A 23,727-nucleotide genomic window follows, 5' to 3' on the forward strand; every position below is an offset into this window, starting at 1 on the left:
ACTTGACTATCCTTCAACAGAATGTTTCCAACTTGCCTGTCATCATTTCTGCTGTCCATCCAAAAAATATTTCAATCCTTTAGATTACAACTTTGAGACTTGGTCCCACTCCCCCTTATCCTCTTCTGCCTCTTTCTCCATATCCTAACCATTAATGTTAGCTGTATTTTTTTTTTTTAATGAAGGTAAAGTTCTTCAAAGATGAAGAAGCCAAATCATGTAAGGAAAGCATGTCTGTAAAATCTCTATATGGACACTGAAATTCTCAAGGATAATGATAGAATTTATATATAAAAAGGAAAAGACGATCCAAGTACCCCACAACCTAGTAGCTAAAAACCACAATTATTTATTATCTAGCTCATGTTCTGTGAGTTGGCTGAGATGACAGGGACAGCCGAAAAGGCTGGGGCAGCTCTTCTAGTCTAGGTGGAATCGGCTGACTTTTGTCGTTGGTTGGCAGCTCTGCTGGGGATGGATGGTCTAGAATGGCCTCACTCACTTGTCTGTGGGTGAGACAGTTGACAGAGGCTTTATTACCTATGGAGAATGAACAGGAGATGAGAAGTTGCCAGCAGAGAAGGGAAGAGTGTGGTAAAGACAGGGAATGGGCTCTCATGGGATTTGGAAGTTACAGTGAGAATGTCCCCTCTGTGTCCTCGCTCCATAGTTCTTGGAGTAACTCACAGAGAGTGGTCTCCACTTAAGACAGCTACAAAGGAAGTAAGATCCTCAGAGAAGAACAGCGTTTCCATTAAGAGAGGAGGAAACTCAAACATGTAGATAAACAATAATGAACTGTGGACTCCTGGACACACTGTGGGAAGAGTAGAGAGAAGGAGAGGAAGAGAGTGACTAATAAGAGGGCAGTAGAAGGACAGAGGCATTTAGGTATTAGAACATGAAAGAGAAAATATTTGCGGTGGTATCTAAAGATGACAGGGGTAAGAGGCAAGAAATAAACAAACCTCAAGGCTCTTAGCAGAAATTTGACCAAGGGGCAATTTTCACACTGACACTGACCTTGGCCCCCATATTTACAGAATCTCTGCATCTTCCTGCACGAAGCTCCAGATATCACTGTGGGTCAGGGTGTTAGAGTTGCCAGATCTAGCAAAGAAAATACAAGATGTCCAATAAAATCAGAATCTCACATAAATATGGAATACATTTTTTAGTATAAGCATGTCTCATGCAACACTTGGGCCCTATTTTTACTAAAACATTATTCTTATTTGTCTGACATTCAGAGTTAACTGTGCACCCTGTATTTTACCTGGCAACCCTGGGGTGAGGGAAGGAAATGGAGCAGGTGCTGAGCAGGACTGATTACAGCTATCACCCCTGGCAGCTAATTAGGACAGAACCCGATCTAGAACCACCAAGTCCTGTGACTTCCAGTTGGGTGCCCTTCCCTGCTTCCATTTACCAGAGAGGTTTTCTTTTTCTTCTCTCCACCTCCACCCCAACCTCACCTCTCTCCCATTCGTCCCAGCAACACTCCCACATTTTCTTCCTTCCCTTTTCTTAGCCTTCAGATCTCCTGGTGCCAAACCACGGCTCTCCCCTCCTCTCCACCATTCTCTGACCTTGTCAGTCAATTTCATGCTCCTTCTAAAATAAGCATTTCTACTCCACCATCCACATGTGCAGATTTTTGTCTCCAGAAGAAGGGGAGGGGTAAAACTGCCATCTACTATAAATAGGAAGAAGGGGTACTCCTTCAATCACACCCTCAATCCCCAACCTTGATGCCAATGCTGAAAGAATATGTCCCTAATTTTGCAGATCAGGAATGAAGGTGACACCCACTAAGAAACATCAAATAAAACATTTAAATGTATTTAGATTTCATATCCTCAGGTTGAGGAAAGTTATAATATAACTGATTATGGAAACCCTCAGGGTTTGTAGGAAAGGCTGCTTCTTTTAGGAAGCAGTGAATAAATAGCAAAATGAAGTACTTAAAATTGGTTTACAATACACCTCAGCACAGAGCCAATAAATTAATAAAATCTGATAAGTTTTCAGATCCCTTGAGGGGTGAAATGCAGCTTGCAACACAGCGAATTTGCAGCAATATCACCGAACAGGGAAAGTTAATTTTTTCATTCCCTATGTGGCAAAGTCTAGCTAATTTTTCACTGCCAACCCCCCTTTTAAAAAATATATAGTTCTTAGTACACAATGCTTAATCGTGATTTTTCACATCATTCTTTTTTTTTCCAATTGTTTTCGAGGAATTCCAACTTAAACGAGGTGAACAGCAGATGACTTTTATCTTTTTTACTCAAGTATTTTCAGTGCACTCAGTAATCAGTGGGGTACACTTATGCTGGTGTTAGGCAGGGAATTGCATACCCAGCTCCTATTACTGTTCATAAATTATTGTTCCCATATGCACCATCCTGAAAATGTACCTCAATGGGCTTTGTTTGGGCTGTGTATACTCCTGTCATCAGTGGTGGTAGGAATCTCACCAGAAATCTGGAAAAGACCAATTAAAAGGCAAATCCACTCTTCCCAATCCAATAACACTGACCAAAGCAACTGAACATAAGGAGATAAATGTGAATTATTTTCCATGTTTTGCATAATCGTTGTAAATTTTAAAATACATTTCAGCATTGAACACAACATAATGTCCCCTGGAGAGTTCTGCTTACAAACCTTTTTAAAGGTACAATGATCTCAGATATTTTGCATTAAGGCAGTTCTGATGGTTGGTGCTTCAATGGCCACAAAATTAAGTAATAACAAAGAACTCCCATCTTTATTCAGAGCACAAATCAAACACTTTGACACAGCTAAGAGCCATCACATAATGCCACAGTAGGACATTTTAGTTAACTCCCTTGTCTGATTAAATAATGTCACTATATGGTTATTGATGATTTCTAGGATCTCAACTTGGGAGTGGTCCCATCTCACAGAGGCCCATAGGGGCATCCTATAAAGGTCTGTAGAATAAGACAGTCTTCAATTTATTGGCTTTTGAGTACACAGGATGGAGAAGGACACCATCCCTATCCTTAAGCAGCTCCCAGTCAAGTGATGGAGCTTGAAAGATGCATCTAGAGCAAAAAGGATAAAGATACCTGGAGTACAGAGGACTCCAGTAAAAGAGGCACATGTGACCCAGGTTTTCTTTTTTTCTTTTTTCCCCTCTTTGAGGAGCACTGATCTTAATTACTATTTATAATTTATTTATAATTTGAAAATATTTCAAATGTTTTCCTTTCGTTTTATTTACAAAAATTTTCTTTTCTTCACAGATAAAGATTTCTTTCAGAAGGGGTGTCTTCAGTAAAATAGCTACCAGTTCAGTACAAAACAAAACAAAATAATCTCATGACACAATAATATACAATGGTTGGTCAAATAAAAATAAACACCCTAGATGAAAAATGAAACAAAGTTGTCACTCACATGGAGGAAAAGTGAAATAGTTCTGTAATAGTAGCAAACCTGATGATCTAAAATATGCTGCCAGATTCTTGAGCAGTTTGCTTCTATCTCCGTATCTATTTTATCTTTATTAGGTAAGTTGATGAAGCCTTTGATGTTCCAAAAATGCAATATGGGATGAATTAAACATCATTTTCACCATCATGTGTGCAGATTTGGACTTGAGATTTTTTTTTAAACTCAGCCGACCAGTGTCCAAAGCACTTCTCCTTATTATTAACATCTCCCACCAATTTCTTTCCCAGCCTGATACCTCATCCGGATTAAGGGACTCGTAGCAGGGACAACTTTTTTTAAATGATGTTTTGCTTAAAGCATCTGTTTATGTTTCACCAAAACAAATAAAGTCAGGAATATGGTATTTTAGAAACAAAGAAAACAACCAAGATTAGAGGAAAGTTAACTGTTCCCTCGGGAGAAACCCTGGTGGTTAAACTGATGCATCAGCAACAATACAGAAATTGTTTTAATGGTGCTTTGAACATCTTATTCTGGAAAAAGTAATACCCAGCCTCACAAACACAAAGGTTGAAATCAAGGCTATCCATTTGGAAGACTGACAATAATTGAGAGCGATATTTCATAAAGTCTGTTAAAGCCAGTAGGGTGAGCATATAGACACTTAATGAAGTACCTTCCTCCTATCAAATATTTTTCATGCTAAACTGGTTAATACCACTGAGAACAATTAATAATGATTCAGGAAGGGGAGAGAGATTTACTTTTTAGGGCTGGGTTCTTTGGGCAAAAACCATACTTCAAAGCTTATTTAATAACAACTGAAGAGAAATCACACAGGAAACAAAACCAAAGTCTTCTGTCTATAGATGAGCAGAAGGGCACCTATGGAGTTTATCTCAGCTTTCTCTTCCCAATTAAAAATACAACATTCCTGGGACTTCTCTGGCAGTCCGGTGGTTAAGACTCCGTGCTCCCAGTGCAGGGGACAAGGGTTTCATCCCGGGTCGGGGAACTAAGATCCCACATGCCGTGCGGAGCAGCCAAAATAAATAAATAAATAAAATAGAGTAAAATTTAAAAAAAATACAACATTCCATTCTTTCTGTTTTTATTTCCCAGGCTCAATTTAAAATTTTAACTCTCCTAAATATTCTTTTGAAGGGTAGGGAGAAGTCCTTTCTTCACAGAGTGAAATCTGTGGCAGCTTTTCTCTGTCCTTTAGAAACTATAGTCATTAAATGCACACTGCCATCACTAGACTACGTCAGAGAAACTTCAAGATTTGTCACAGCAGCAAACTCCATCATGAGCACGGGAAGGTATAAACAGGGCAGGATCCACCTCAGGCAGAACACCCATATTAGAGGCTTTAAATTTTTTTTTCTCCCTTCGCCCAAACTACAGATTAGTGTCCTTCTATTAAAGGCTTTGGTTTGCCTTGATAAAGGCTGTTTGTTACAGCCCGTGTTGGGGGCAGAAGTTCTTTAGTAAAACTTGTCATTATTTATGTACCAGAAAGGAAAACCTTGTCTATTAAATTAATTAGAATGTGACCTGAAAAGGAATATTTTTGATCAGTGAAAACAGAAGTCTTCGGGGAAAGGGGAAAAAAGGCAGAAAGGTTCATAACACAGAGCTGCATTGTTTGCAGAAAGCCTGCTGCTTCCTTTATGCCTAGCTGAACCATGCCAGGAGCCCTCTTGAATTTCTACAAGAATACAGTTTCAGATCATCTGCATTCAGGGCCAGAGTCATGGCCCTGGAACCGATAATTGCCTCTGACAGGATTTAATTACCTTCTCTAGGACCTTTTCTCTGTTTGATTGGAGACCACCCCCTGCCTCCGATCAAATCAGACAGTAATAACACGCTGAAGAGCAGCAGCCAATCACGAGTCAAGTCTCAACAGTGACCTTGCTGAGTCGAAGCTGATTGGTGGTGTCAGCCTTGTCAACGGTGTCAGGGAACCGTCAGACAAGAAAGAGCGAGGGGGGAGCTGAGGAGAGCGAGGGGAGATAAGAGAACAGCATTAATGCTAATGGAGGTTGTCAGCATTCAAGACTCCAGGCCGCCTTACAAGCGGCCTTGCACAAAAACAAAAATATGAGAGAACTCATACAAGTCTAAAATATTCAGAAGGGGAACATTTGCGCTTCTCCAATTTGGGGAATCTATTCAAGGTATAATTCACATGCAATTCATCCAGAGACATACACACGCGCTTGATGTGACAGAATAATTTTCATGAGAAGAAAAAGCCCCACAAAACTTAGCCAGATGAATTGGGGGCGGGTGGGGGGGAGGAATAAACTACTGCTCCGTGACTTTCTGTTGTCTTTATTTTTTTAACTAGACCCCTGAGAATGCTGGTATTTAAGATGCACCACAAAATTCTGGTTTTAATAGTAACCTGCTTTTAATATTAGCAGTTGCTGTATTATTTATGACCACTTTAGTGCGGGATATAAGTCCACCTATAATGTTAACAAAGAATAATACATTCATTAAATGGCCAATCTTTATGTACATATAGTTTTAAGATAATTTATAGCAATGGCATAATTCTGGTCTTCAAAAATTAGTTTAAGCTATAAAATTTGGTTAACCTTTATTCCATCAAAAAAGAAAAGAAAAAAAGAGTTCTTTGCTGCAGAAAACAACACCAAGGCATCAGTGAGTTATAATATGCAGAAAGTCTGTTACAAAATAGTAATCAATCGAGATTTGGAAGAGAAGTAGAACGCATTATTAGGGCTGTACTAATTTGGAGTTTAGCTTATTCATTACTTTTGTCTATAAATAACCTTCCCCATAGCATTTATTTTGTTTCTGACTCACGTACCTCTTTACAAATGTAGCAACTACTATGAAAAAATACATTTACAGAGATGTATAGAAAGACAATGTTTATAGGGATTAACAGTATTTTTCATAAGTCTTTCAATCATTTAAGAAAACTGGTCTAATTTAACTTCTCACACAATGAAAGGGACACTTTGTTACCTGATTCCTGGACTTTACCAAAAGGAATATTGTTTTTAAAAATAATACCAGATGATTCAAGTTTAATACAAACTCCTCCACATGTATACAAATACACATTTCTTCAAGTGGTTTCCAGCTTCACCAAGGAATTTTACCTGAACAGCCGTTGCACAAGTGGATTCAGTGTTTTTTGACTCCTATTCTATACTTTACATACCTCTCCCCAACAAAATATGTTTTAAAATTAAGAATGGAATCTTTTCCTATATATCTACAATTCTTTTCCTTTATAGCCATGGAATTTAAAACATAGTTAACATATAAATATAGCATATTTTTCTATACCGGATCAAAATTTATAATGGACTTGTTAAGATGATCATAGTTATTTCAATTTTTAAAAGAGCTATCTGCAACAACCTATAGGGATGCAGAGTTACTTTGAAAAGATTGAGTATTTTCAGAGACCCATGGTTAAAATAACTCATTTAGGGGGAAAATGTATCTTACACAGAAAATCAGAGGCTTAGAGTCTGGTTCCAGCTTTGCTATTGACAAGCTGTCCAGTTTGAGCCAACTCACTTTGTCTTCATGTGTTTTGGTTTCCTCAGCTATAAAAGGCAGTTAACAGGAAGTTACCTAAAGAATCAAAAGCATCTAGAGTACGCACATAGTTAGAACGTAGACAGGATAACAGAGTCTTTTCGCTTCTTGGAAACACTATTCAGGGTTGGTTTCTCTCTGCCTCTATTCCCTCCAGCCCCATCCTGTCCCATGTGCTCACCACCACCTGACACACACACACTGACAAATATTTTGACAAATATTGAGAGGTATGTAACATGTAGTCACTAGCAGCATCAGGAGTAGAACCCAAATTTGCTAAATCTTATCCCTAGGTTCTTTCTGACTCCACTTTTTGCCACTTGGAACTAACACATTTTTTGGTACTCAGATAAGTGCTGATCTTTTACTGCACTGGTTTTAAGTATAGTTCATTGGTAGACTCCATATGCATCATATATCCTACTTGGGCAAGGGAGCAGATGCTTAACAAATGCTTTTAAAAGAGACTGTGCAGAAGTAAACAGGTCTAGTCATTGTGTGACTATCATCATCAACTTGAATTTTTGGCCACTTTGGCTATTATCTCTAATTCTAGCATATATGTAACTCTGAAAATTAGGACAAACTTTAGCTATTTTTCAAGTGTTAAAAAGAGTATAACAAATGAGTGTGTGTATATTCCAGACATAAGAAAGAAATATAAGAAGGTTTATTATGTCTCAAAGTGGAGAGTCAATAACGTTTTATTTCAATGGAAGATACTATGCTTTTCAAAGACAATCTACCCCCAGGTTGTGAAGGGAAGGAGAAATTTTCATTCTGTCCCCCTGCTATCACATCTTCAGCCAGTTCAGATCAGATCAGAGCAGCAGCAACAGAAAGGAAAGGAAAGAAGCCAGTAGCATGCCTTATTCATTTCTTTAGCAACGCTATTCTCGCCCTGGAAAGGTGAATAATTAATACCCATCTGACTCCACCTAATTAAATCCACATTTACTTGTTCTGTTCATTTGAAAATGCTTTCCTTTAGAGAAAATAGCCTTTGCTTATCTTCACAGTTTATATTTCTTAAATGGACACTTTGGAATTAAAGAGATTCTATCCTGGTTTTGAAAAGCCTTTCCCTTTTTGTGCTAATCATTAGGAATAAATTACAAAGCTTACTATTTTTTGAAATGGGAGACAGGATATTAACCAATTGCTAGGTTTAGATTCTTATCAAACAGATAATCAAGCCTAGATTACGTCCTTTTTTTTTCTAGAGAGATGAAAAAAAGTCTTTTGCTCTTTTAAAAACTGAATACACAACAACAAATAAAGAGAAATTAAAGAGAAACCATGCACTACATCCTGGGTTAAATCTCAGTTGCTGTTTCAGAATGGTCTTTGCATAATCTGAGTTACACAACAGAGTGATTCTAATTGCAAATTCAATCACTCCTTGACTGAGCCTCAGAAATCAATTCCCAGTAAAATATGACACTCAGTCATTCAAAACAATAGAATAGTCAATATTTCACCATCAACAGTCTAGTTAGGACCTATTTCAATACAATACAAATTCAACTTTTTTCTGTGCCTAGCAAACCTCTTCTATTCCATGTAAACTTGCCTAACATTTTCAGTAATTCAAACGATGATGGAAAGTTAAATAGAATCATGAGATTTATGTAGAGAGAATTTCACTCAAAGACTTCTGATCCAGACTTCTGATCTTTTCCTTAATTAGTATTGATTGTCAACTTTACTTGCATCCTTGTGGCTAGTCAATTTAAACTTAGACAGGGATCATCCAAGTGAGGCAGAGAGTACTGTGGACTGGGGGCAAGGGACATGGAGGGTAGTGAAGATCCAGGTTCAAGTACATGGTCCAGAATCAGATCTGAGACTGCAGAGTCCTGGAGTTTACTGCATTTACAGCAAACGAATGGAAATTGCAATACAATTTTCCAATAGACCTCACTTTGGAATCATTTTCTCTACCTCTGAAAGACTAGGACAGAGGAAAGATAGAACTCAGATATAGAATTAGAAACCAAATCTAGACAGAAATCAGGTAAACAGACAGTTTTCAGCCAGTAAGTGTTTCCAAGACTAAAATTCCCCAGTTTTGACTTTTAGCACTGATTTTACTTCTCACTTGGTGATCTTATCAATTCATCTAACTGCCAAAAACTCTATTTCTCTTTTTCAACCCTGGACTCCCAGATATTAAGGCATGATTCTCATTTTTCAGCTTGAATTTTTACTATCCCTAAATAAAATACCCAAGGTTTAAATTGTTTTGTTTAATAGTTTGTGTGACAAACTATTAAAACAGTATTGGGGTTTGTCTGTATTTGGGAAGGGGGTGTTTCTAAAAAAGAATACATCTGATTAAGTGCACTGTTTATTTACGTTAGAATCCACATTTTAAAAGACCAGCACACAAAAGGCTTGGAAATGCATCCAAAATGAGAAACTCCAGTCAACGGATTATTCAGCTGGCAAAATGGAAATTTCAAGTTGCATAGACAGCTAATTGTGGCCTGCCTCTGGAATGACAGGTCTATAATTTTTAGTTTTGTGTTCATTGAAAGCCAGTCACCTTGACACTCAGTGCTCCATTATCCACCGGCCACCAACCATATGATGATATTCAAGGAGTGACGGGCACTTTCCATTATGGGTGGTGAAACACACCGAGTTTTATTTGGATAAAGCTGTCCTGAGAAAAAAAGAAATCCAGGTGTCTACTCCTCTTCATGAGCAACAATGACACTGAAACACCTTTAATTCCAGAGAATCAACTTCTTTGTTCTTGTATCATAACAACCATCAGTTATTCTTGGTATTCATTGCTAACCTCCTGAAAGTGCTTTAATGTGTCACCATCCTAGCCTTTTAAATACAAATTTTGCCTTTTAATGTCAAGAGCTCTCCCCATTAAATTATATTATCTTAGAAGAACTTGAAACCTAGTTAAAGCCTGCATCCCAGAGAAAGTGTAAGATGTTTGTTCTTTGCCTTTTTTTCCCCTCCCAGTTATCATTTCAATTGTTCCAAGGCTTCATGGGTAGGGGAAATATTGTTGAACCAGGAGCCAGGAGATGAAATTGTAATCCTAGTTATGAATGAATTTTGCCTGTTGACTTTGCAGAAATCTATCAACTCTCTGAGCTTCAAATTAGTAATCTTTAAAATAAAGAGGCTGAACCAGATATTCTCTTCATTCTCTTCTGTCTGTGCAAATTTCTGGTTCTATATTAATATTAAGGTCTATATTATTAAAGTCTTATCCACATAATATTGAAATAATATAACGTTTTCCTGGCTACAAACAGCACTGAACTTCATTTGTCAAACGGAACCATGAGGATGTATTCAGCTGCAAGTAACAATACCTACTAACTGTGGCATCAATAGAAAAGTCAGTTAATTGTCTTCACTAAAGGAAATTTGGAGGCATATTGTTCAAGGTTCTGTGCAGTAGTTCAACATTGCTATCAAGAGCCCAGCCTCTCTCTGTTCTTAGTGTGGGGTTTTCATCCTTTGATGTCATTTACCAGTTATAAAATGGCTGCAGCAGCTCCAAGCATCCGAGCCTCCACAAAATGAACCTGGGGAGGACATTATGCTAAGTGATTGAAGCCAGGAAGAGAAAGAAAAGTGCTGTATGATCTCACTTATGTGTGGAATCTAAAAAAGTCACACCCAAAGAACCAGAGAGTAGAATGATGGTTGCCAGTGGCTCAAGGGTAAGGGAAATGGAGAGCCTGCTGGTCAAAGGGTACAAATTTTCAGTTATATGCTGATTAAGTTGTGGTGATTACAGTGAATAATACTGTATTGCATACTTGAAATATGTAGGAGAGTGGATCTTAAGTGTTCTCAACCCACACACACACACTCACCAAAAAAGTAACTGAGATGATAGATGTATTAACTTAATTGTGATAATCGTTTCACAATGTATATGTATATTAAATCATCACATCTTACACCTTAAAAAAACAACATCACACTGTACAACCTAAATACACACAATTTTTATTTGTTAGTCATACCTCAATAAGGCTGGAAAAAATTTATTTTAAAAATTTTTAATAAAAACCATGGCTACAAAAAAAATCTCTCCCACGAATTCTTAGCAAGGAAGGGGGAGACTGAAAAGAGGGCTCTCCAATGATCAGAAAGCAAATACTTACCCAAAGACCTGGTAGGTGGAATAATAGCCACCATATCCTCATCTTAGCCCCGAGAACCAGTGAGTGTTACTTTATATGGCAAAAGGACTTTGCGGGTATGATTAAGGATCTTGAGATGGGAGATGATTCTGGATTAACTAGGTGAGCCCTATATGTAATCACAAGGGTCCTTATGAGAGGGAGGTGGAGAGAGTTTGACACAGAAGAAAAATAGGTCATATAATGACTGGCAGGAAGTTGGAGTGATGTGAGGAAAGAATCACAAGGCAAAGATGCAGTTGGCCTCTGGAAGCTAGAAAAGGCAAGGAAACTGATTCTCTCCTAGAGTTGCCTGAAGGAACAGCCCTGCTGACATCTCAAATTTAGCCCAATGAGATTGATTTTGGACTTCTGGCATCCAGAACTTTAAGAGGACACATCTGTGTGCTAAGGCACTGAGTTTGTGGTAGTTTGTAATAGCAGCAGCAGGAAACTAATGCAAGCCCTGAGCGTACTTTCCTTTACAACTGATTGGCCAGATATAGGCCATTCCTTGACATGAGGGAGGCTAGGAGAATAAGTAGCTGGCAAACAGGAAGAAAACAGACATGATTGTATTAGACCTATTTTGATTCATGCCCTGGGGTTGGGTATATTGCTAACCTCAAACAAACTGGAGTTCTGTTAGCATGTAAGTAGGGTCTGCCATATCAAGGTTCAAGGAAATTTATGAACTTTGAGATTATTTCTCAACTTTGAGATTATTGTGATATTCAATCACAAAATTTATTTATGAACTTTGCGATTATTTCTCAACTTTGAGATTATTGTGATATTCAATCACAATATTTATTAAGTGCTTAGTCACTCAGTTTAAAACTTCAGTGACTTGTAAAGTTCTCCTTGGTCTAAACCCTGCTTATCTTCCCAGCCTATCTCCCATCATTCTCTAGGGATCCAGCCTTACTGGTTTTTCAGCTTTTGTTACAAATTAGGCTTTCTTCCTCAAAGTCACCCCAGTATGCATTCAATTTGCTTTCCATGAAAATCTCCACCACTCAACCCAACTCCTGTATTCTTTACTTTGCTAAATTCCCCTGACTTTTCAATTCTCAACTTAAACAGCAATTCTTCAGTGTAGTTCCCCCGACCACCCCTAAGTTAGCAGCCCTTATTACCTGTTCACTTAGCATCTTTCATGTAATCATAAGACTGACAACTACTCCTTTGATGTTGTATTCTCCACTAGTCCAGGGTACTCCCCCAGTTCTAACAATAGGAGAACATCCTTGGGTCTAGGCCAAGAAATGAGGTCAGCCCTATTGGCTTGCAAGGGAGCAAAACAGAAAGAAAGCAACACAGTTCTTCCTATCTGTCTCACTGCTATGGTCTGAATGTTTGTATCCCCCCAGATTTCGTTAGTTGAAACCCTAATGTCTGATGTGATGGTATTAGGAGGTGGGGCCTTAGGGAGGTGCTTAGGTCATGAGGATGGGGCCCTCGTGAATGGGGTCAGTGCTTTTGTAAAAGGCCCCAGAAAGCCAGCTAGCCCCTATGAAGTAATAGAAAATACATCAGTTGGTCTCTGCCCCTGGTTCAGGGCACAGAGCTCTTAAAACCCTCGTAATTTCCTAAGTGATAAGAGTACTAGGAGCATCTAGAATAGCATCTTCTGTTCTAATATTTGGTCTTTCCAAGGAGGGGGAGTCATGGGAACCTCCGATTTGTAGCCAAGTCAGACAGAAGTTGTGGGTGACCTGGGGACCTGCTACTTGCCATTGGCATCTGAAGGGAGGGGGTGGGCTGTCTCATGGGACTGAGCCCTTAACCTATGGAGTCTGTGCTAACTCCAGCTAGTGTCAGAGTTGAATTGAATTGCAGGACACTCAGCTGGTATCACAAAGAACTGTTTGGTGTAGGGAAAAAACCCATACATCTGGCATCAGAAGTGCTGTCAGTATGGCTGTAGCATGAAAGTTAAGGAGAAAGACAGGATAAGTCAGTTTTTCCTTTCTACCCCCCTTCCACCATGTGAGAACACATTGAAAAGTCACCCATTATGAACCAGGAAGAGGGCCCTGACCAGAACAAAACCATGCTGGTGCCTTGATCTTAGGCTTCCAGACTGCAGAACTGTGAGAAATAAATTTCTGTTGTTTCTAAGCCACCTGGTCTATCGTATTCTGTTATAGCATCCCAAACAGACTGACACTTACCCTGAAAACACTGATGTTTCCATTGTGGATTGAACAGTCTAACTCTTGGTTTCAACTATTTTCTTTGACATATTTCTATCATAGTCCCCACCAGAATGTCAGCTGTCAAAAAAGAGCCACTTTGAGAGAATGTCCTAAGAGATGAGGTGTTGAAAAGGGCTCCTTCCACCCACACAGTCAAAGCTCTGTCTGCCTTGCTGTCCACTCTGTGCACAGACCTAGGCTCAAGTGCTCTTTGGAGAAACGATGTTTACTGAGTGAAGGCACCAAGCTAAGTTTAGAGCTATACACGTGAACAAGACGGACCTGGCTGACGCGGTGGTCAAACACATCAAACTGAACAGGCCTGTGCTTCTTAAAATTTGGTCCACTAATCACTTGCATCAGAAACATCTGCAGTGCTCATTTTAAAAGAATATTGTTGGGCTTCACCCTAGACCTATTGAATCAGATTTTCTTTGGGGATAAATGATTTGAGACCAACCAAAATTCAAGAATCATTGCCATAAATTGAAAACCAAAATAAACAGTTCTATTTTTTTTAACCCAAGAATTTTTTTGTACTGATTTGGTTGCTTCACATAGACACTCACCCTTTCTTCCATATATATTTAGCACAATGCTTTATACACACCTACTCCATTAGCTATCACATCAGCTGAGCAATTCCATAATCCTCATCTATACAACTATAGAGCTAACACATCATTTTTGCCACAGAATAGCTTGCACTTGGGGAATTGTGTTTCATCTAATTTCTTAAAATTAATGAACAAGTCCTATCAGTTTTTTTGTTTGTTTGTTTGTTTGTTTGTTTGTTTGTTTTTTTAAAGCAAGGAGGCGCTTTTTTTTTTTAATTTTTATTTTATTTATTTATTTATTTACTTATGGCTGTGTTGGGTCTTCGTTTCTGTGCGAGGGCTTTCTCCGGTTGTGGCGAGCGGGGGCCACTCTTCATCGCGGTGCGCAGGCCTCTCACTATCGCGGCCTCTCTTGTTGCGGAGCACAGGCTCCAGACGCGCAGGCTCAGCAATTGTGGCTCACGGGCCCAGTTGCTCCACGGCATGTGGGATCTTCCCAGACCAGGGCTCGAACCCGTGTCCCCTGCATTGGCAGGCAGATTCTCAACCACTGCGCCACCAGGGAAGCCCCAGTCCTATCAGTTTTAATGGCTTTATCTCAGGCCTCCATTTTGACATAAATTATTTATCCTACTAATTTGATGGCAAACAGTCACCAAGGTAAGCTTTAGTCAGTGATTTCACACGTATATTGGTTATAGTTTAATTATTTAGGTGCCACAACTAGCTTTGTGATAATGAACTGTCCTGGGCAGACCCCATAAAATACATTCCTCAGCTTTAAAAAAAAAAAAAAGAGGTTTAATGTTTTAAAGTTTTTCATGCTGAGGCTTATGTAACTTCTGAGTTATAATGAAATTTTAGGGAAGAGCCAGGAAATGTTTGTGCTAAGCAAAAGACAGAGAAGAGGCCAGGATCAAGGAAGAAAGAGCAGGCATATTTGCAAAATCTTTACATGAAAGTTCTGAAAATTAGTGGCTGCTTAGGTCAGAGTTATGGGACTTAAAAAATTAAATGCCCACATTTTAGAGCATGCCATATTTTTTTAAAGTCCTTTAAATTCTTCCATTTGTACTATATAGACTTAATATTAACAGTATCTTATGCTCAATTCAAATGATTCATTTATTTAACTGTAATAGTAAAAAAAAAAAAAAAAAAAAGCCCAACCATTTTGATAAATCAGTGGTTCTCAGCCACTATGAGGTTACATTGGTATGCTCTGAATCTTCCAGAGGCACGTGCCAAAGTTTGAGCACTTAAATTTTTATTTATTACAAAGTAGGATATATACAATGAGATGAAAGAGGGGTTGAACAGTTTATGCACTGTGGCATATTGCAGGAAAAAAACCATGAGGAGTAAGAGATGTGATATTAAGCCATAGCTGTTGAGAAATTGTGCACTTTACTGAAAAGTTTGAGAAGTTTTCCTCCTGAGTGTATAAATCAGCAGGTTAAATGTCCCTCTCAAATAGCAACACAAGACTGAAGTGCTACACAATGAACACAGTGACGTTGATAGATACGTGTTAATGTCTTCAAATATTCTGGCAAAAATTCTATGCTCAAAAACCAAAAAGTTGAAACCTACTGCCATACAGAGTGACAAGGGCTATGACACAGATATGCACAAGTATTTAGGGACACAGAAGAGAAATTCGTATTCGTTTGAGCTTGCGGACAGAGGGTTTGCCTCGAGGAGTTGAAATTATGTAGAACATAATGCAATCTATGTGGGTAATTAACTTCTTTTCCAAATAACCAGGAAAATAGTGAGCAGAAAGTCAGGCAGTTCCCTGGAGAAGAGAACAGACACTCAATGTCCTGAGGAGGAAAATGAATGGCCAAAGATCCATCACCCCATCACTTGGATGTCCACATCATCTCCACCTGTTTTCCCTGCATAATAATTAGGCATATATTCCCTTGTCTTCTGAAGCTAAGAGACATATTAGATTAGCAGGCTGACATTTCACCTCTGCAAATCTGGGTCCATTTAGACAATGTGTGATATGTAAACTTTTCAACAGCTGATGTCACTATAAATCCAAAAACACCCATATCTGTGTCATTCTCTTGACCCATAATCTTCAGGAAATCCTTTTAGTTCTTCTTCCCTGGTGAGATCATTGTTTTCTTCATTGTGCCTTTGCTCCACTCAACACTTAGAATGAATCTCAAACCTATGAACCCTCTCCTTTAAAAGTCCAGCTGCCTTTCATGCCTCTATACCACTCACTCATACTTACAGAAGTTTCTGTGAAGGTCTGATATAGTCTCAGTTTTCTGATGAGCAACAGATGAGCTCTGCAGTTTATATGGTATCTTTGGAGCATTCTATATTCATGCCTCGTTTTAGTTTTTTGTTTGTTTGCTTTGTTTTTTGCTCATGGGAAAATTCATGTTTTTCAGAAACTGTTTAAAGTGTTCTTAAAAAATGAACTATCATTTCAGTTCTCTGTGTTTTCTGAGACTCTCTCATTGTGACTTACTATAGAATTAACTATCTATGTAATTTTTTCATCCCATTAAATAACACCTGCTGTACGTTAAATATCTTATAATGGGTAGTAGGATCACATAAGATTTCAGCATTTATGTAACTTTAGACCTAAAATGAACATAGTTCTTTGATGAGCAGCTATTGGTCTCAGAGAATGAATCCTGCCCAGCTTCTCTGTAGGATTTAAGATCTAATTTCGGCATGAATAATTGAAAAATTGCCTCCATATTTGCTTCTCTTTGGTGTATTCAGTTTAAATTATAAATGTATACATTTTCCATGAGATGAGATAAAATAGTTTTCATTTTGAATGAAAAACAAATGTGTCTTTAACATAATTTTTTGAATGTCCTATTTACTTTAAAAAAGTTAATTACTATAGAGGGTGCAGATGCATTCATTACTGTATAATGAAACTGAGCCTCTGAAAACTAAATGTAAGGAGATGATTGAAAGTCTTCATTCTAACAACAAGTAGAAAAACTGAACAAACTGAAAAATCAACAACTCTTCTTAGATCCGTCAGAGAAGTAGAGTGACAGGGCAAACTACTGCCCCAAAACTGGAGAGACAAACAGGCAGATACAGAGAGTCATAACTTACCAGAGCAGACACTTATAAGCAGGAACCAATATTAGGGTAGGAAAACCTGAAGTATAATTGACAAATTGCTGGACGCATTAGAAATTACCAAAACTGAAAAATAAAGGGAAAGAAGACTGAAAAAGAAAGAACACAATATCCAAGAACTGTGGGACAACTACAAAAGGTGTAACAATACATGTAACAGAAGGAGAAGAAAGATGGAAAGAAACAGAAGCAATATTTAAAGCAATAATGACTGAGAATGTCTCCAAATTAATGTCAGACACCAAGTTAAAAAAAAACAAAAACAAACAAAAGCAACTCCACCTAGGCATATTGCATTAAAACTTCAGAAAATCAAAGATAAAGAAAGATTTTCGAAAAAAGCCAGAGGAAAAAAACACCTTGCCTAAAGAGAAGCAAACAAAACAGTTATGTCTGACTTCACCTCAGTAACCATACAAGCAAGAAGAGAGGGAGTGGAATCTTTAAAGTGTTGAGAAAAAAACTAGCAACATAGAATTCTGTACCCTGGAAAATTATCCTTCAAAAGTGAAGGAAATATAAAGGCTTTTTCAAAAAAACAAAAACTGAGAGAATGTGTTGCTAGTAGATCTGCCTTGAAAGAAATGTTAAAAGAAGTTGTTTAGAAAAACTGAAAATTATATAGGTCAGAAACTTGGATTTACATAAAAGAAGAACACTGGAGAATGAATAAGGAAAAGTAAAACAAAACTTTTCTTTTTCTTATTCTTAATTGATTTATAGGATAACTGAATGTTCAAAATAATGATAGCAACAACGTATTTGATTATGTATGTTCATGTATGTATATATGCTTATATATAAGTGAAATGAATGACAGCAATTATATAAGGGGTAGGAAGGAGGAACTAGGAACATTTTGTTTTTATAAAGTACTTACACTATATGTGAAGCAATATAGTGTCATTTGAAAGTGGACTTGGATTAGTTGTAAATGTATATAGCAAACTCTAGTGCAACCACTAAAAAAAGTAAAAAAAGAACAATTGATATGCCAAGAAAGGAGAGAATATGGAATCATGTAAAATGTTCAATTACCCTTTCTCTCTTTTCAGAGTATCTGATATTTCTTCTCAGGTGCACGCTGCCTTCAGAAGCTTCAAGTAGATCATTCCCATGCCAAGAGTTGTTCGATGCCATAAATTTTAATTTCTTGATTATCTGTTTAAGCATAATCTGTATTTCATTAGTATTACTTATTTCTCCCTAGAGAAAACTCCAGACATCTTACATCTGTTTCTCATAGTCTGATATAAATAATGATGATAAACTGTACATATGAAAAGACAGTATACTGTTTCACAATATTTTCTACTATAAGTCTTGTCAATTCAAGCTCTCTTTTATTGAAGTTAACGTTCTATCTTTTATAATCTTAGCTGCAGCAGGAATAGTAGACAAATATTGTGAATGGGCATTATTTCCTATCTTTCATATTCAGCATCTGCAGACTGTTTATCCTCCAACAGGAAGTTAGCTAATGTAAATGTCTGGTGATTTGGATAGAGTTCTCCAGAATTCTTTCAACTGAGATTTGAATAATTAAACTAACCTCTACCTTAAGGCAGGGACATTATTATGCTGAAACTTGAGATAATGGGCTAAATAGAAATAATGTTACTTAACATCCTCCTGAACCTAAACACGAAAGAAAGAAATGTGGAGTCCAAGTAATGTTTTTTATAAAAATGAAGTAAACCACATTTGATATAATTCCCTTTGAGAAATACTATCTGTGTGATTTCACTGCATGCTTCAAATTGCAGTTTGTAGGAATATGGAGAAAGGGTAAAGGAAATACAAAAGAAAACAAAGAAGAACCTTGGTTTGTTTTTAATCCACTCAGAAGTCATTAGTTTGGTCATAAAGCATAATAGGATCATGAAACAATCTGAGGGATAGTATTAGGGAAAAAAAAAGATGAGCAGAAAAAATCCTGAGGACTGGACAGTGTTGTTTTCCAGAACTTTGTTTCCTGGGACTCGGCAAACCAGGAGAAAATCATAATTTGCCTTGGTAGAGAAGATAAGAGTAGCTGATAGGTTTAGGTTTTGTTTTGTTTTGACTTGTCTTGTTTTGTTAAGAGGGTATAGAATGAGGTGTTTCATCTGAGATGGTGTCCAACCTAGAATTAAAATAGCTTCATCCATTCATTCATTCATTCATTCAGCAAAATGTCTATTTAGGAAATGGTAATTAAGCTGAGATCTACAGGATGAAAAGCAAGAATAAAAGCATTCCAGGTAAAGGAAACATCACATGTAAAGGCCCTATAGGTATAAAGAGTTTTGAGAAGGAAAATGATCAATGTAGCTACAAAATAAAGTCTAAACAGAAAATTGGCATGAGATGCAGTTAGGAATGTAACCAGTAACCCTTGCATATAAGGCCTTGAAAGGCTTTACAAGAAATTTGAATAATTGCCTTAGAGCCACTAAAGGGTGTTCAATGATGAGGGGATAATGACTTATATACTTTTTAGGTTGAACTTTGTATAATAAATAGATTAGAACAGTGGTTCTCGATGGAGGGTGATTTAGTTCCCAGGTGACATTTGGCAATGTGTGCAGACATTTTTGATTGTCATAACTAGGGAGGAAAGGGGGAGAGTGCTACTAGCATCTAGTGGGTAGAGACCAAGAATGCTGCCAAATATTCTATAATGCACAGGACAGCTCCTCTGCACCCAGCTCCCACAGTCCACAACAAAAAAATTATCTGGCCTGAAGTGTCCATAGTGCTGAGGTTGAAAAACCTTAGATTCAAGGAGTCAACCAAGGATACAGGAAAATTAAGTTAAATGACTATTTCAGTGGTCTAGGTAAGAGACAATGGTATTTACTCAAGGATGTTGGTAGTGAAATGGAGAGAATTGGATGGATTCCAGATACAGTTTAGAGAAAACCTGATGGAACTAGACTTCTGATTTTGGTTATGGCAGACTTGATCATTCAAATCATTACTGAAGACTACTAATAAAGGTGGAATATAGGGTTTCTAAAAAAATCTTTTAAGGATAATCAAAGAGCTAACAAATAAGTGAGAAGTCAGTAGACTAAGATGAAAAGAGGATGGAAATCCAGAGAGGTAAGCCCAATATTTGAGGCTATTTTTGCCCTATATTTGCCCAGCCAGAAGAGGAGGTCTGGAGGTTGAGTTGTTCTTTTAACATCCTCAAGAGGATTAGAGAATAAAAGTCAAAGTCCAAAATTTGGCAAGACTTGGAACTCTGCTGAGCCGTTTCTACCTCAGCCTGGAACCCCAAAGGGCTGTATTATAAGAGTTAGGTAAACTGGAAGCAAACCAGCACTTGCACAGATAGAACCAGCTTCCAGTCATCTGGGAGACCCAGAAAAATTTCAGGCATGGAAATTGAATTAAAGATGATCTTCAATTGCTAATGCATAAGTGTCTGTGTAAGGCAAATGACAATGCTCTCTAGAGAAAAATAGTGTCCTCCACAAATTTTTCTACAAATACTGCTTCAAGCCCAGTATTAAATGAGATCTTATTAGACACATGAGAATACAAGACCAGCAGATATAAAGTGACTAGAAATCGACCAACCGATACTCTAAATCCTGGAATTTTCAACCACAGACTGTAAATCAACTATATTCAAGGGGATAAAACTTAGGCTTAATAATTTCAAGTAGGAAATCAGAAGCTCTTAAAATGTGACAAGACAAACTTGAGAAGAAACCAAATAGAAATTCAGCAACTGAAAATTCCATCAAAATTAAGAATTCAATGGACAGTTGACATAGCTGAAGGGATAATTACTGAACTAGAAGAAAATATCCATAATGAAGCAGGGAAAGACAAAACAATAGAAAATGCAGAAGACAGCATATGTGACATAGAATAGAGTAGGAGAGGTTTCACATACATTTAACTGTCATCAGGAGAATAGGAAAGAGATAATAAGCAAAAGCAATATTCGAAGAGAGAATGGCTAAGAATTTTTCAAATCTGATGAAAGATATCAATCTACAGGTTCAAAAAGCCCAACTAATCCCGTGAAGATACATGAAAATGCTTCATAGCTAGACACATCACCAAAGACAAAATGAAAGCCTAAATGCCATTCACTGGGATGAAGAAAATTGGGGAAGGACTGATGAGAAGTAAGAATCTATTCCTACCAGTATTATACAGCTGGAATATACTGAAATTCTTTATCTAAGTCTGCATCATGACCAAACAACACAAGATTTTCCTTTAAAAGAATGCCCCATGTGAGTTTGTGTATCCCTCCAAAGTGCTCTCCTAACACACTAAGCACTCATTACACATTATTGTAGTCATCTATTTGCTTGCAATAGACTAAGTACTTTGAAAGCAAGAGTGATGTCTTTCACTTATTATCTTCACAACAGTGCCTGGCAAAGAGAAGTTCTCAATAAATTTTCATTATGTTCCTTGTATTACTTACAAATAGTATGTAGTTACTAGGAACAAAGACCCCAAATATGAACAACTTGAACAAGATTCGTGTTTACTTTACCTCATGGAAGTGAAGTTTAAAGGCAGGGAGATTCAGGCTGGTAAAACAGCTCCCATTTTCGCAAATTTTCCAGGCTCACTCTTTCTTCTTCTACTTCTTTAGTACATGGATTCTATGCTTAAAATCAGCTCATGACTATGAGATCATCACTGCAGCTCCAGCCATCATATCTGTACTTTGGGCAGGAAAAACAAGGAGAAAGAGCAAGTAGAATGTTCCTTTTCCCTTTTCTGGAATAGCTTTCCTGAAACACTACTCAGTTAATTCTATTCACATCCATGGTTGCAACTTCTGCTGCCCCTATCAGAGTCCTACCCTTGCAATATCCTCTGTCTCTACTTCCTTCTGTTCCTCTAGTTTGAGACCTGTTCGGCATTTCTAAACCTAGAAGACTACTAAAGCCACCTCCTCGATTAAGGAAAATGTATTTCTAGATTTCCAAGGACGAGAATAGAATGCATTTTCTTGGAAACAACATTATCAATAGTGATTACATTGTATAGTATGAGTATGTTATCAAGTTGTTAACTATTAAGTGGGTTTCTCTGGTGTAAACTTAGAACACAAACACCATTTATAACATGCTTAAATTAGCAAAGTTATTTCTGATTACACATATTTGCCCTAGAAACGAATTTCTGAAACACAAACCTTTGTCAGGAAGTGTTGACATTGTTAGGTGTGCTAGGACTCTGGTAGTGCACAGAGTGGGGGCCAATGCACTTTTGAATATTTGGTCATCTTTTCTTTTCCCCTTGTGCTTTATTATCTTTCTTGCTATACTCTTATTGCAATGTGTTTGTTTTGTTTTGTTTTGTTTGCTTTTTTTTCTTTTACCCAAGGACATAACTGGGTCCCTCTTATGATCTGAGCCATTATTATTTTTTTCTCTTGAGACACAACAAAAAATGATTTGCTGGTGTCTTGAGTGTGGCATACGATTCAAACTTTGGTTTCATGTCACAGAACTCAGCTAGTAGTTGAAATGACACCTGTAACATTTTGCATACCTTAGTAAACCCAGTAGTGAGAGTTTAGCCTTTCAAAGCAACCTGAATACTCTGCATAGTTCTATCTTGAAGTAGTGATGAATAAGTACTAGTTTGATTGCGATAATTTCCCAGAATCTGAGATGAGTACTCAGGAATTATTTGAAATAAAGCTAATCTTATATTTTATCAAGTCATCTGACATAGAACTTTCTGTCTTCATCTTTTTATTTTTACCTCATCATTAAGGCACATAGTCAACTAGTAAAATCTCAGTATAAATGCTGAAAGCACAAAGTTAAAGGTGTAATAACAAGTGGATAAACTACTTGTTATTAAAATAACAAGTGGATTATACACTCAGTATATTTTATCATTTTACAAACATGATACTATGTTAATATTAGATAAATCCTTATACAAATTGCTGTGCTTTGGAATGTTAATTTTCCATTTCAGATGCTCTTCCATGGTTGGGAGCTTTGTTTTTTTATCATAAGTTCATAGAATTTTTGACTTTTTAAATTATGTAGTGTGATATATTAATTTTTATTTTCTAAAAATGGTATAAAAATAAACTGTTAGAATTTTTCTTAATATCTTCTTACAAAATTAATGGAAATAGTATGGATTTTGGAGCAGGTAGATTGGGTTTGGTCTTGATTTTTCTTATCTATATGACTTTAAATGTGTTATTTATTTTTCTGACATTCAGGTTTTTTGCCTTCAAATTGGAAAAAATATTTCCAAGAGTCCTGGTGAGGATAAATGACATTATTATCATTAATGTCATTAAACAAAAAAGGTCTAGTAGAATGTAGACCCTCAGAGGATGTCCATTTTCTCTGCTTTTTCCTTGGTTATGTTGTGAGCTGCTTCATAAGAATTTATTTAATTCCTTAATGTTTGGAACAACGTGAGTTACACAGTAAGTGTTTACTAAATTCTCATTGAGATGGAATACCCTATAGAAATTTTGGAAGTGAATTGAGTTTTTTTTTCTTATTCATTCTTTGGTTTCTTAAATACCTCTGTGTTTTTGCTTAAAGGATACCTTTTATAATAAACTTCTTACTTTAATACTGCCAGGCTGGGTTCAATAGCTGTGCCACGCGCTCCCACAAAGCCTCTAATGCAGGGGTCCCCAACCCC

General features: G+C 37.2%; 1 long non-coding RNA gene across 1 annotated transcript; it reads right to left on the bottom strand.

Annotated features, from left to right (window-relative positions):
* Positions 1 to 445: 445 nt before the first annotated feature.
* LOC102998438 (uncharacterized) lies at positions 446 to 21,755 on the bottom strand. Its single transcript, XR_450899.2, has 4 exons — positions 21,587 to 21,755; positions 5,226 to 5,425; positions 1,024 to 1,110; positions 446 to 540 (listed from the first exon to the last, which is right to left on the bottom strand). It is a non-coding gene; the product is annotated as an uncharacterized LOC102998438 (long non-coding RNA).
* Between the last annotated feature and the right edge of the window lie 1,972 nt (positions 21,756 to 23,727).

Source organism: Balaenoptera acutorostrata, chromosome 9 (genome assembly GCF_949987535.1).
Source record: "Balaenoptera acutorostrata chromosome 9, mBalAcu1.1, whole genome shotgun sequence".
NCBI classification, from domain to species: Eukaryota; Metazoa; Chordata; class Mammalia; order Artiodactyla; family Balaenopteridae; genus Balaenoptera; species Balaenoptera acutorostrata.